Raw genomic sequence first — 14,570 nt, 5'->3', positions numbered from 1 at the left:
TCTCAATCACACCTTACTGTGGACATTTGGATTTTGTTTCCACTCTGGTAAATAACAGTGCAAAGAACAACTCTGTGCACCTATTATTTCCCTTCTTATGAGTTACTTCTTTAGGACACATTTTCAGAAGTGGGACTCCTGGGTCAAAGCAGCCAGTGTTTCTCAAACTCTTGACACCTGCTGACAAATGGTTTCGGTAAAGACTAACATGGCACAGAACTACGCTGCCAGCGGCAGTATGAAAGAGCCATATTTTTGCAGCTCACCAGCACCAAGTCTGACCATGTTTTTGATATGCTAATAGTTGGACTGTAACCGCGTCCCCATGTATTTACTGTTGTGTCTCCTTTCATTTGAATTAGCTGTTCAAATCCCCTGCTAAATCACAGCACCCCTGGAGGTAGGAAAGCTCAGTACCAGTCTCTGGTGGCCAATCACTTTAGGTCACCAACTGGTCACTTTGTAGACCAGGTCAAAGGCAGAATTAGGATAGGGACCCTTAGCCCCCTCCCAGCAGCCCCCTCAGCCTCAGCTGCCTGGATCACCAGGGCAGGCCCAGCAGGCAACGTCAGGCGGCCAGCCAGACTCTCCCTCCCAGCCTCGGGATCACGTGCCGTGACCATGGCCATGCACCTCGATCTAGGGTTGCAGAATGTGGGCTGAGCAGCCGGGGAACACCTCCTGGCCTTGCGTGACCCTTGGGCTGGCCGTGGGAAGCAGGTGCTATCGAAGCTGTTTCTAGAACTGTGAGGTGCTTGCGGGTTTCTCCCTAATGTGGGGCAGTGATGGTAATGAGGGAGAGAGTGGGAGGGGGCAGTGGTCCAGGGGGATGCAGGCCAGCTGGGGGCCATGAGAGATGCAGAAGAGGTAAGAACAGAATGCAGGCTCCTCTGCATGCCCAATGATCAGAGCAGGGGCGGGGGCACAGGAGCCGGGCACAGACAGCCAGGAAGTGCATGCCGAGGTCACACACGGGGACGGAGGATGTTGCCCTGGCCAGCTATGACGCCTTGGGCAAGTTCCTTAATCCTCCATGCCTCAGTTTACTCATCTGTAAAATGAGATCGTGGTGGCTACCTCGTGGGGCTGTTGTCAGAGTTAAAGGAGCCAATTCGTGTGCAGCTCTGCAGGTCAGAGCCACAGTGAGCAGAAAACAGAAACGCTGGACACAGTAAACACACGGTGAACCCCAACACACGGCAAACCCCAACACACGGTGAACCCCAACACACGGCAAACCCCAACACACGGTGAACCCCAACACACAGCGAACCCCAACACACGGCGAACCCCAACACATGGTAAACTCCAACACACGGCGAACCCCAACACATGGTAAACCCCAACACACAGCGAACCACAACACACGGTGAACCCCAACACATGGTGAACCCCAACACGCGGCAAATCCCACCACATGGTAAACTCCAACACACGGCGAACCCCAACACACAGCAAACCCCAACACCTGGCAAATCCTAGCACGTGGTGAACCCCAACACATGGCAAATCCCAACACACGGCAAACCCCAATATGCGGCAAACCCCAACACGTGGCAAACCCCAACACACGGTGAACCCCAACACACAGCAAATCCCAACACACGGTGAACCCCAACACACAGCAAATCCCAACACACGGTGAACCCCAACACACAGCAAATCCCAAACACGGCAAACCCCAACACATGGTGAACCCCAACAGATGGCAAACCCCAACACGTAGCAAATCCCAACATACAGCAAACCCCAACACGTGGCGAACCCTAACATACAGCAAACCCTAACACACAGCAAATTCCAATACGTGGCAAACTCCAACACAAGATGAACCCCAACACACGGCAAACCCCAACACATAGCAAATCCCAACATGCAGCAAACCCCAACATGCGGCAAACCCCAAACCCCAACACGCAGTGAACCCCAAACCCCAACACACAGCGGACCCCAACACACAGCAAATCCCAACACACGGCAAACCCTAACACACGGTGAACCCCAACACACAGCAAACCCTAACACGCGGCAAATTCCAACACGCGGGAAACCCCACCCCCATCCCCATTCTGCTAATCTAGACCAGGCAGCGGTCAACTGCGGCCCAGGCTGAGCTAAGAATGCTTTTACATTTTTAACAGGTTGTTTAAAAAAAAATAACAAGGGAGAGTATGGGGCCCAGAGTCTGAGGCTGTATGGCCCACAAAGCCTAAGATATCTACCATCTGGTCCTTCACAAAGTTTGCGGTCCCTGGTCTAGAGGCACCAAAGTTTCCTTCGGAATTGTGTGAAAGGGGACAGGTGGTGTGGGGGACGAGGACCCAAAGGAGTCAGGAGCTGAGGCAGCAGGAGGCCAGTGTCGGGCAAAGCGTCAGGGAAGGGGCCTGCTCCAGGGCGTGGCTGCTATGATGCTCCTGGAGCCCCAGGCAGGCACCAGGCAGGAGCACCGAGTGGGAGCACCAAGTGGGAGCACCAGCCGAGATACCACACGGGCGATGGCCAATAACTCCGGGGACTGTTCAGAGAGCACTCTGATTATTCCTTCCACCAGCAACGTGGCAGGGTGAATCCCCAGCATGCGGTGCGGTCCCTCTTCATCAAGCACCCAGCCCTATTGGGAATGTTGAGACACCAAGGGCCTGGACACCAGGGAAACTGAGGCTGGAAGAAACAGCATCACCCCTCCAAAGTCACCAGGCCATTCAAGGACAAGGATGAGAGCCAGGCTCCCTGACTCCCTCCAAAGTCACCAGGCCGTTGAAGGACAAGGATGAGAGCCAAGCGCCCTGACCCCCTCCTAATGCTGCTCCAACCACACACTGACTGTGGGGTACATCCCCATGGTCCTGGGCACCCGGCACCCACCCAAACTTCCTCTGTCCCCAGGGACCCTCATCAGATACCCTCCTGTGAGGTCACCCTGGCCTGGATGCAGGGCCCTTGAGTGAGACCCCGGGATAAGGATCCAGCTACCCACCGGCAACATTGTGCCTTTCCAGAGCCAGTATCCCCTTCTCCCCTCCCCTTCCTGCGCCATCCCTGAAAGCCTCCGTAGGTTTGTCTGTCACATACATCCCAGCACCCAGCAAAGCACGTGGTGACCAGGAGTGGATGTGTGAGTAAATCAGTGGCGTCCCGGAGAGGTTGGCTATAAAGTGACGTCCTCCTCCATTCATTCTACAGTCGAGAAAGCAGAGGCCTGGAGAGGCAATGGGCCTGTCTGCCCTCACCCTGCTGGTCAATGGCAGAGCTGGGATTCGACCCAGCCTCATCTGGCTCCGAAGCCCAGGTTCCTCACACCAGCGCCTGCAGGGGATTCATGAAGGAGCTGCAGGCTCTGAGAACAGATCTCCTGCTGGGGCAGGGTGCAGGGGCCTCTGAATGACCCTCAGTCACCCCCAGCAGGGGAGGCCAGCCTCTCCCAGCTGGGCTGCAGGTCCCAGTGCATCTGTCATGTCCACTGCCATCACCCGAGGGCTGGCATGGACCAGGAACCTGCTGGGTGATTGAGTGATGGGGATGGCTGGCGGCAGGCAGGGGCCCCCAGTGCAGCACAGCAGAGCCGGCCCTCAAGACCTTCCCAGTTGGACTCTAGGAGGCCGGCCCGCAAAGGGGAGCCTGAGCAGGGGGCCTGGCCAGGGCTTCTGGCTGAGAGGAGAAAGTGGGGGTTCTGCTGGGGAGCAGCGCCCTCAGGACGACAGGGGTCTCCTGGATTCGGCTCCACATTCTGCCTCCCTGAAGGTGGAGATGCGAGGTGGGGAGAAGGCAGGCAAGCGCAGACGCCAACAGCCCCAAGCCGCCAGCCTGTCCCCATCACCAAGAGCCCTCCGCTCGGACCTGCCAAGAGCCGGGGCCAGCAGTGGGCCTGGAGAATAAACATGTCACAGCGAGGCCAGCCTGCCGGACCGCTGGAGCCAAGAACCGCCGGAGGCTGTAAACAGTCTCTCCTCTTGGCCACCGACGCTGGCCCACCCCTCTGGGCTGGGAATTAGCACTTTGCCTGCCATAAAGAAAGGGCAGGAGGGCTGGGGGGGCCTGTGGAGGGGGTGGTGGGCAGGGAAGCTGGGCTGGCCAAGGGCCAGCACCTCCATCCTGGCGGCCTAGAAGCTTCCCCCTTTCTCCAAGAGGCGCTGGGAGATTGTGAATGAATGGGGCCTGCTGAGGACGCTGGGGGCCCAGCCGGGGAGGGAATGGGCAGGGGCAGGAGAGAAAGGGGTGGGGGAGGGGCTGAAGCCCATGCTGTAGGGGCCCCCCGGCCTTGGCCTGGGTAAGCAGATGCTTTTCCAGTACGCCAAGCCCTACCTGGCTTACAGCTGGATCTGGGGAAACCTGGGGGTTCCTGGGGAGGGGGTGTCCAGGCCCCACTGAAACCCAGTTCAGCCACCCTGAAAAGCCTCTCGCACCAACTCTCTCTGCTCCTGGCCGCTGGTTCCAATCAGGCTCAAAACCTGGCTTCATTCCAGTTCTCCTTGCTGGAACACAAGGCTTCTCAAAGGGCAGATGTGGCCCGGCCATCCCCAGCTGAGACCTTTCCACCGTGCCCCCCCTTCCACCGTGCCCCCTGCCCTTCAGATCATGGTCTGAGTCTCCAGAAGGCCTCCGGCCCGGGCTTCCCCCGACGCCTGCCTCCTCGCCAAACACAGGTCTTCCCACCACACCCCGCACCATTTGCACATGCACCCCCCTCCCTCCTTCCCAAGCCTGGTTCACTCCCCCTTATCGTTCAGAACTGGGATCAGCTGGCACTTCCTGCAGATGCCTCCTGGCCTCCCCAGGGAAGTCAGTTCCCTACCTGCCCTGTTCCCTGTTTCTCTCCTTCCAAACCCCTGTCCTGGCAGCACGCTGACATTTGTTTGTGTGGTTTGGCCACTGACATCTGTCTCTCCCACCAGACTGGAAGCTCCGTGAGGGAGGGGCTGTGTCTGGTTTTGCACACCACGTTTCTGTCTTGCAGGCACGTGACAGCACTCAGTAAGTATTTGTTAAGTGAATGAAGCAGCAGATGAATGAATGGATGGATGAATGAATGAGTCAGGCGGCCGTGTCACCTGGAAAGGTCACCCAGGGCTCAGTTCAGATGTCCTCCCAGTCTGCGAGGCTTTCACAGATGGGCCCCTGGGTCCCGCTCCCCAGAGCTCCCCACAGGGCAGGCCCATGGGACACCCACTCACACTGAGAAGGGGACACCGCATGCTGCCCGGGGCAGGAGAGATGGGCAGGGGCCTCCACGGCTGCCTCTTACCCCCAGTGTAGAGCCCTGGAGCCAAAGAGGGGCTGCGGGGATGAGTGTGTTTGGGGGAAACTAAAGAAGGAAAAAAAAGTAAGGCAGCGAAGACACAAAGCCCGGCCTGCTGTGACCTCAACTCCTGTTTCTGCTGTGTCGCCTCAGGCCAGTGGTCTAACCTGCTGGCTTCCCACGGAAGAGAGAGCCGGGTCTCCCTCCATCTAACCCCTCCCCGTGAGGCCACAAGGGCAGGCTGTGTCCCATGTCCTGTCCTCAGGCCTTGGCTCTGCCTGCTCACCACTGTTGCCAGGGTGCCACACCACCTTGGCTTCCTGCACCTGCCCCACCTTTAGACTGGACCTGGACACAGGTGTGCCTGCTTTACCAGGACCCCACCTGCACAGCCTGGCGATATGCCCTGCGAAGCTGTTGTGGGGCTGGTGGCCATCACTCCATCTAGGTGGCCATCACAAATGGATGCTGAGGGCAGTGGAGCAAAGATGGAAAGTAGGCACCTAGGAGAGAGGCCCCAGAGCCAGGTGTGAACTCAGAGCACAGGCACCCCCAACAGGAGAGGACCCAGGGCCAAAGCAGTGAGCATCTCAGGAGAAATCCAGCCCCCTGCCAACGCCGAGGACAGCTGGGGCCAGAGCCACATTCCCCAGGAACACACAGATGTTCTGGCCAAGGAGGAGGGGGAGAAGGGGGGTAGAGGTGGGGAGGGAAGGGGAGGAGGGAAGGGGAGGAGGGAAAGGGAGGAGGCGAAGGGAGAGGACAAGGGCTGGCTCTGACCTTCCCACAGAGCTGGGGCACAGCCAGGAGGCCCACAGCCTGTCTCCAGGGCGGGCGCAGGACAAGGCCCAATCCCCAGCCTCCATTCCCCTTGGCCAGGCCTGGCTCCACACTGGGCCTGGGAGCACAGCATCTGGACTCCCAGGAGGGCTCCGGGCGAGAACAGACACAGGGAGCTGGGTGCGATTGGCCGAGCTCCGGCCAGAGGCCCCCAGGGCCCCTCCCAAGGGGCTCTCCCAGAACGCTGTGGGCCTGGCCTGAGGATCGAAGGGTCCCCCATGAATGCTGGCAGCCCCATCACTGTGGCAACTGAAAGCATCCCTGTGTGGGGTGGGGTTCTGCCTCTGGTGAGCCCACAGCCTGGCTGGGGGCCTCATTTCTCCAGAGCCAGCCCCCTCCCCATCAGCACCACCATGAGCCCAGGAGTTTGAGACCAGCAACACAGTGAGCCCGTCTCTACAAAAAATGTCTTGTGGGCCCCACCCCCGCTCTCTCCCGGCCAAGCCAGGCCTCTTGTTCCAATACTCCCAGCAATGGGGAGAGCTTCCCAAGCCCACCCTGGAGGCCGTGTGGGGCACAAATGGGGAGGAATTATGATGTAGGAAGTCCCCAGAGACCCTAACACTCAGGCCCTTCCTCGGAAGGTGCTGGATTCCAGAAGGCAGTTGGGGCTGGGGAGGAGAGGTCCCTGGGATGGAGACAGCCAGCCCCAGCCCTCACTGCCCAGGCAACCCTGTGCCAGCTCCTCCACATCACAGGCCGCCCGGGGCCCGACGGGGGCCTAACAGGGGAGCGTTTCCTAAGTCGGTCAGCCCTACCACCTTCCGCCAGCTCGGCTAAGGCCCGCCACCACCCTCCAGGACTTGCACTCACCTGAAGTTCTCCTGTTCATCAACTCACTTTTAAAAACTCTTTAAACATTAAAATGTATCTCTCTCTCTTACCATCCACAGACGGTAACTAAAATATATCCCCGGATTACACTGTAAAGCCCTAGCTTCCTTGTCCACAATTCTGAAATCTAAGAGGCCCTGAAAAACTAAAAAAAAAAAAAAAAAAAAAAATCCCTAAGTTTGTGGCAAATCATTTGGCCATCAGACTGCATGCTGACAGACACAAGGCTAAGCGGCTTCCTCTCACATCTCCAACATGCAGAGAAAAGCGAAGCCTGGAACTGTGGATGAAGGCCAGGGCCCAGCCAGGGCCTGAGTCAGTGGTTAATGGCCCAGCCATGGTCACTGGTTTTTGTTTTGTTCTGTTTTGTTTTTTGAGACAGAGTCTCCCTCTTTCGTTCAGGCTGGAGTGCAGTGACGTGATCTCAGCTCACTGCAACCTCTGCCTCCTGGGTTCAAGCAACTCTCCCGCCTCAGTCTCCCGAGTAGCTGGGACTACAGGCGCTCACCCACGGACCCAGCTAATTTTTGTAGTACAGATGGGATTTCACCACATTGGTCAGGCTAGTCTCAAACTCCTAACCTCAAGCAATCCACCTGCCTCGGCTTCCCAAAGTGCTGGGATTACAGGAGTGAGCCACTGTGCCCCGCCTCCCGTTCATTTCCTGAAGTCAAAAAAACAAAACAAAACAAACAACGGGGAACATGAGTTGCAAGGATCACTGGAGCCTAGGAGTTCAAACCCAGCCTGTACGACACAGGGCGGCCCTGTCTCTAAAACAAAAACAAAATAGCTGGGTGTGGTGGCGCCTGCCTGTGGCCTCAGCTCCTCAGGAGGCTAAGGTGGGAGGATCACTAAAACCAGGGAGGCTGAGGCTGCAGTGAGCTACGATTGCGCCACTGCACTCCAGCCCCGGCGACAGAGCGAGACCCTGTCTCCAAAAAAAGAAACACTTCTAGTCCCAAGGGTTTTCAGATAAGGGGTTACAGATCCACACAACGAAAACAAAACCAATACCGCTTCGGCCGGGCGCGGTGGCTCACGCCTGTAATCCCAACACTTTGGGAGGCTGAGGCGGGCGGATCACAAGGTCAGGAGATCGAGACCACGGTGAAACCCCGTCTCTACTAAAAATACAAAAAATTAGCCGGGCGCGGTTGTGGGCGCCTGTAGTCCCAGCTACTCGGGAGGCTGAGGCAGGAGAATGGCGTGAACCCGGGAGGCAGAGCTTGCAGTGAGCTGAGATCGCGCCACTGCACTCCAGCCTGGGCGACAGAGCAAGACTCCGTCTCAAAAAAAAAAAAAAAAAAGGCCGGGCGCAGTGGCTCAAGCCTGTAATCCCAGCACTTTGGGAGGCCGAGACGGGCGGATCACGAGGTCAGGAGATTGACACCATCCTGGTTAACACGGTGAAACCCCGTCTCTACTAAAAAATACAAAAAACTAGCCGGGCGAGGTGGCGGGCGCCTGTAGTCCCAGCTACTCGGGAGGCTGAGGCAGGAGAATGGCGTGAACCCGGGAGGCGGAGCTTGCAGTGAGCTGAGATCCGGCCACTGCACTCCAGCCTGGGTGACAGAGCGAGACTCCGTCTCAAAAAAAAAAAAAAATACCACTTCGTTCTGTTCTGACACTGCCCTGCTCCAGGCTTGCAGCCCATCACCAGGGTCGGTTCGTCTCTAGCCTGGTCAGACTCATGGAGACAGAAAGCAGAGAGCAGCCAGGGCTGCAGGAAGCAGAGTTCGTGTTTACTGGGGACAGAAGTTCAGTGTGAGAAGACAAAGTTCTGGGGATGGATGGTGGGGGTGGCTGCACAGCACTGCGAACGTATTCAATGCCACTGAATTGTACAGGTAAAAACAGCCGAAGTAGTCAATTTCCCATCATCTTAGCACAATAAAAATTGTTGAGGTTTGCATGACCTACTGGCCCTTGAGATGTCCCCTTTCAATAACAGCGAATGTGGGACGAAAGAGTGCAACGTCCTCTTGGGGTGATTGTCAGTGAACGCAGTGTCACCAGGGTCCCTTAAAACACGTCATCCGGTGTAAGAGTTCAGCCCACACCTGGAAACACCTGCCCAGGGCAGACAGGTCAGGATTTAGAGAACAGGGCCCTGGGTTCAGGCTCTGCCTCCACTGCGTAACAGCTGTGTGACGTGGGGGGACCCACATGACCTCTCTGAGCAAAGTTTCCTCCTTTCTTCAAGGAACTGGAGGGTACCGGCAGCCACCGAGACCCAAGCCCTCAGGAAAACGCTCCACAAACATTCATTATTGTCCCTGTGATTACTCAATAAAGGTGAGGCTGGCGCAGCCCGCCTGACATAGGAGATAGGAAAAATGTCCAAGGGTTCTATGAGGTCCCTGTCCTGAGGAAACTCAAGACCCCCGGGAGAAAGATATAAAACTGGGCCCCAAGGACAAACCTGCATGTTATGTGATAAAAACGGGATCCGAGCATATTTGAAGGTGGGAGGAAAGAGTGACAAGGTGTCAGCGAGCTTGTGAAAGAAAAGGCAGATTTATCTTCAGCCCGAAGAGGGAGGGATGACAGAGGAGACGAAGGCAAAAGGCAGGGTGACAGCCCACAGCTATTTTTATTTATGGCAAAAAGAGAAGAGGGCAAAGTCAGGCAGGGACTGGCAGCCCCATCTTCTGGCCTAGGAGTCTCACGTGTCCCCCTTGTCCTGTGCATCCCACAGTGGCCATCCACGCTGTCCCATCACTGGTGCTCAGACACTGCGGTAGCCTCCTCCCTGCTCTCCCAGCCAGCAGCCTCCGGAAGCCACCTTGGTCTCCGCACAGGGGTCTGCTGGCCACATCACACCCCTACTCAAAACTGTTCCCTGCTGTGTGTGGCTGAGCGGGCAAAGTGCACCTTCCAAATGGAGTGTCCCAATGTCATCCTTTTTAGATCCTGAGCTCCCAAACTTAGACTTTAGAGAGAAAAAAAGGGAAGAGGTGCAAACTCGGTGTTCTGGCCTGCAGCGCTTTTGACAGGAGAAGAAACTGCGCATTACCCAGAAATCAGCGGAGGAGCTTCTTGAAGAAGAAACGTGTCTCTTTTCACAGCTGAGCCAATGCGCCTCTGATGAAATAAACACAGCCGGACACTCCGGTTTGTATTCTTGGAGAGGGTGTTTACATTTTAAAATAAACACATCGCTCTCCTTCAAGTCTTTTTGGTCAGAAGACTCGGCTCCGTGTGAGTCCCGCCAGTGGACAGAAGAAAACCCACCGCCGGGTGCCGTGGCTCTCGCCTGTCATCTCCACACTTTGGGAGGCTGAGGCGGGAGGATTGCTTGAGTCCAGGAGTTTGAAGCCAGCCTGGACAACATAGTGAAACCCTGTCTCTACAAAATATACAGGCTGGGCACGGTGGCTCATGCCTGTAATCCCAACACTCTGAGAAGCTGAGGCAGGCGGATCATCTGAGGTCAGGAGGTCGAGACCAGCCTGGCCAACATGCTGAAACCCTGTCTCTACTAAAAATATATTTTTAAAAAGTTAGCCGGGCATGGTGGCACATGCCTGTGATGCCAGCTACTCAGGAGGCTGAAGCAGCAGAATCACTTGAACCAGGAAGACAGAGGTTGTGGTGAGCCGAGATCATACCACTGCACTCCAGCCTGGGCAACAGAGCAAGACTCTGTCTCCAAAAAAAAAAATAGCCGGGCGTGGTGGTGCATGCCTGTAGTCCCAGCTACTCCAGAGGCTGAGGTGGGAGGATCGCTTGAGCCCAGGAAGTCGAGGCTGCAGTGAGTCATGATCACACCACCGCACTCCAGCCTGGGCGACTAAGTGAGACCCTGTCTCGAAATAAAAAAGAAGGAACCCCACACTCCAGCCCATATTTTCTCAAAACAACGGAGGTCTGGCAAGGAGCAAGGGGCTGAAGGGTCGGGGTGGGGGGTCTCTGCAGTGTAGGGAGGAATCAAACGGGGGCATCGCAGTCTCAGCAGAAGGAACTGCAGCATCCAGGGCTGAGTGGGCACTGTCCAGGAAGACAGCAGCCCTCCCCAGCCCCAGACACTGGCCAACAGAGCTCAGGCCACCTCCATCCCAACCCTCCCAGCACATCACCATTAGGCGCACCCTGGTTCCGCTCATCCACTGCTTTATGGCCTCTCTCTCCCACTGCAAGGTCAGCTCCTGGCAGCCAAGGACTCTGGTCTGTCTTGTCCACAGCTATGCCCCTCAACCCTGTCCCGGGATAGTCCTAGCCCCCAGCTGGGGCCTAGAAAACATGTTCCGAGGAAGTGCCTCAATGCACTTTGCCAGCATCTCTCATCCCCTGTTGACCTCATCCGCAGAGTGGACCCTTTCCTCTCCCCCTTTGACAGTCAGAAACACGTGGCTCCACTTTTTCTGAGCCCTGGTCCCCATGATTGGGAGCTACAGTGACCCTTTGGGTCCAGACAGGGTGTCCCTCAGGGTCACTGCAGCTCCCAGCCATCCCGGTGACGGCCAGGGCTTCTGATCTTCCTTCGCTTCTGCCGCCCACATAGAGGTCGAATCCCAGCCCAAGGTGTGAGGACGCTGAGGGCCACACCTGCATGTCCTGGCCACCCTCTGCTGGAGCAGGACTCGTCCAACCAAGGGGTGCTCTCGGTAGGAGGCAGGAATTGTTGGCTCCGTGGCATCTGGTTTGTCACTGACTGTATCTAGAAACTGCCCTGCATGCTCACCACACATCCGAGATGGAAAGAAAATATACCTCACAAGAACCTTGCTGATTTCTGCTCCAGTAGCCCCATGGGGACACTGGGCTGGCAGCGCTACTGGGACAAAGCTTCTCTCTGCTCCAGGCCTCGGATTCTCAGCTGTAACAACGTGCAGGTGGGAACCGCCCCTCGAGAGCCCTTGGCCAATGAGGAGACGGAGCAGGTGGATGAAGGTGCCTGCTCTAAGGGGACACGGAGTGGGGACACCAGGACCAGGGAAGGCCTTGATCCCGGAGGGAGCTGCCAAGCTTCCTAGCATAGGGAGGGATTGACTGTAGTGTGCAGAGAGGCCAGCGCTCTTGTGACTGCCGGTGACGAGGGAAACACGGTCCCCGGAACCTGTCTTCTGGAACCAAGTGGAAGACCTGAATTATTTGGGTTTTAGGCCCCAGGCTGAGATAAAAGATTTGGGATTTTAAAGCTAGAAGTGCCACCCCGGGTGTCATGATGGAACAGGAATTAAAAGAAATTAAAGACTGGGTAAGCAAAAACTCAGTTGTATGTAAGAAAACCCAACTCCCCCTGAGGAAGAGAAAGGGCTGGAGTCCTTTAAAATTAACTGCCTGTTTTTCTCTCTGTGGCTAGTGAGTCTTCTCTCTCTTTCCCGCCCCTCCCCAAGTGGATGGAGGAGGGCTCACTGGGGTCCCCCTTCCAGTGTGGATCCCCAAGTGGCTCTGGGTCCACTGTTCTGAACTGCCCGCCCATGTGTCTGGCTTCCCCGCCAGGCTCTGAGCTCCAAGGGGCCAGGTCTTGTTCTCTGTGCCTGGCATGCAGGAGGTGCTCAATAAATGGCTGATCGATAAATCAGTCACACCCAAGCCCTCGTCTGACCCCATAGGAAATGCAAAAGTTGTGTGGCTGACCTGAGGTCACCAAATGAGCAGCAGGTCCCATACCGGGGTCTCCAGACTCCCTGGCCAGTGCTCGTCCTCTGATGCAGTACAGGCTTCTCCAAGTGTCCTGGACACATATTCACAGGGGAGAAACCCAAGCACAGGGTGACCTTCAAATTCGGTTAAAAATGGATTCTGCTGATCTTAATAAAAGATCCATTTAGCTTCTGAATGAGGGAATGCAAATTCCAGCAGGCCCCCCCACCCCGTCTAAACACGCGGTCTAAACACAGGGCCTAATGGGACACCCTCCCAGCACAGGGAGCCTTGGCAAAGAAGGATAGCATGTCGCTGGATTAATTTATGGAGCTGCTCAAGGTCCGGGCAGGTCTGGCTGCCAGCAACCAGGAAAAGAGCACGTCTGTGTTCCACCCATCGAGAAACAATGCTTACCAAAGGCCTCGGATGGAATCCAGAAAGCTCTCCAAACCCCCCCTGGGCACCAGAGACTCAGCACCAGCCACACTGAGAGGCCATTTTTTCCCTTTCTCCCTCAAATGTAAAAAGTCACACACACTCATTGTGACAAGCCAAGACGCAGGAGTGCACACACGAACCTGACACCAATCCCTTCCCCACTCTCTCCTCTCCCATCCCCCAGGGGCTGACCGACAGTCCGATGCAGGTCCCGTCCGAGCTCTCCACAAACTTGTGAACAAGTCGGAACTTGGAACAAAGTTCCAGAGGAGGGGCCTTTTCTCCCTGGTCGCCTAAACTGAGATTATCCCATGCACGTTACTCAACATTTCGGGGCCTCACTCAGGTCGAGACAATGACAACACCGGCCCCAACCCTCTACCCACAACCCCCAAGTCCGAAAGTTCTGGAAACTAAGTTTTTCTTAACTCATTTGGCAGCAAAAACTGCCCTGCCCTGAGGCTATTTAGAGCCCTAGTTTTTCCCCACTGGGCGTGAATGCGCACATGTTTTGCAGCAGAAACATGACCGTGTTTGGTTATCGGGTGCTGCCCCCGACTCCGCTGGGGTGTCGTGTCAAACACAGCATCGGTACTAAAGCATCTGTCTGAGGTTCTGAAAAATCCTGACTTCTGAGACATAGCTGGCCCCAAAGGTAACAGACCAGGGGCTGCAGGTCAGAAGTGATGGGAATCGGAGCTGCTGGCTTTGATTTGTTTCATTTTTTAACTCTGTGTAAATGGAATTAGGCTGCTGACTTTTGAAACACAGAGGCTCTCATTCTTTCTAACCTTTCCGGGATATTGTCAGCAGTGCTGTGCCCTAGGGCATCCCGCGTCTTCTTCGAGGTTAAGTTCATGGGGTTAATTTTGACGACCACAGGCGACACTGCAGTGGTCATCCTCATTGGCGCATATGTACCCCCTGGAATATTTACCTCGATAGGGGATTAGCAGGGGGGACCCAAATGGTGTCAGAAATATAGGGCGGAAGAAGGTGGATTTGACAAATGTGCACAGAGCAATCCTCCAAGACTCTAAATCCAGAGAGCTGCATCCAAGCCCATCCCCCGTGTGACTTGAGAAAGGTGACTTAACCTCTCTGAGCCTCAGGAACATGGGAAGCTGCGAGGCTGCTTCCAGCTCTCCTTTGACAGCTGCCACCCCTGTCCTGGCCAGGGTTACGGCCCCTGCTTCCGAAGTGGTTCCTGCTCATTTCCTCCCCTCCTCCTTCCAACTCGCCTGCCCGGTGCCACTCAGAAAAATCCTTCTTGTAAGATGTTTTGTTACAGCATCGTTCACCCAAGCTCCAAATACACAGTGGCTTCTTACCGCCCCAGTGAATGGAGTTCAAGCTCCTCTGTGGATTTTTAAAATCTTATATTAAAATTATTAAAGCACCTAAAATTCCACCACCCATAAGACAGCTGACTTCACCTATGCCCGTTCCTCCTCTCCCCTCACACGTAGGCAGAGGCACATGCCTGCGATTGGATGGTGGAGTGTGGACAGGTCTGCTTCTCACTTTTCCCACCTCACAAATCTCCTGAGCGATTCCTGTACTGGGAACAAGCCTTTATGATGATCTGAAAGCTACTGGCCTCATGACCGGCCCTGCCTGAGCTATG

The 14,570-nt window shown here is 55.9% G+C and overlaps 1 protein-coding gene across 5 annotated transcripts in view; it reads right to left on the bottom strand.

Annotated features, from left to right (window-relative positions):
* The window catches only part of GSE1 (Gse1 coiled-coil protein), a 511,516-nt gene that overhangs the window by 469,230 nt on the left and 27,716 nt on the right, over nt 1-14,570 (bottom strand). The gene's annotated exons all lie outside the window — the stretch shown is intronic.

This window comes from Macaca fascicularis, chromosome 20, assembly GCF_037993035.2.
Source record: "Macaca fascicularis isolate 582-1 chromosome 20, T2T-MFA8v1.1".
Lineage (NCBI taxonomy): Eukaryota > Metazoa > Chordata > Mammalia > Primates > Cercopithecidae > Macaca > Macaca fascicularis.
This window is presented reverse-complemented; position numbering and strand designations above follow the sequence as displayed.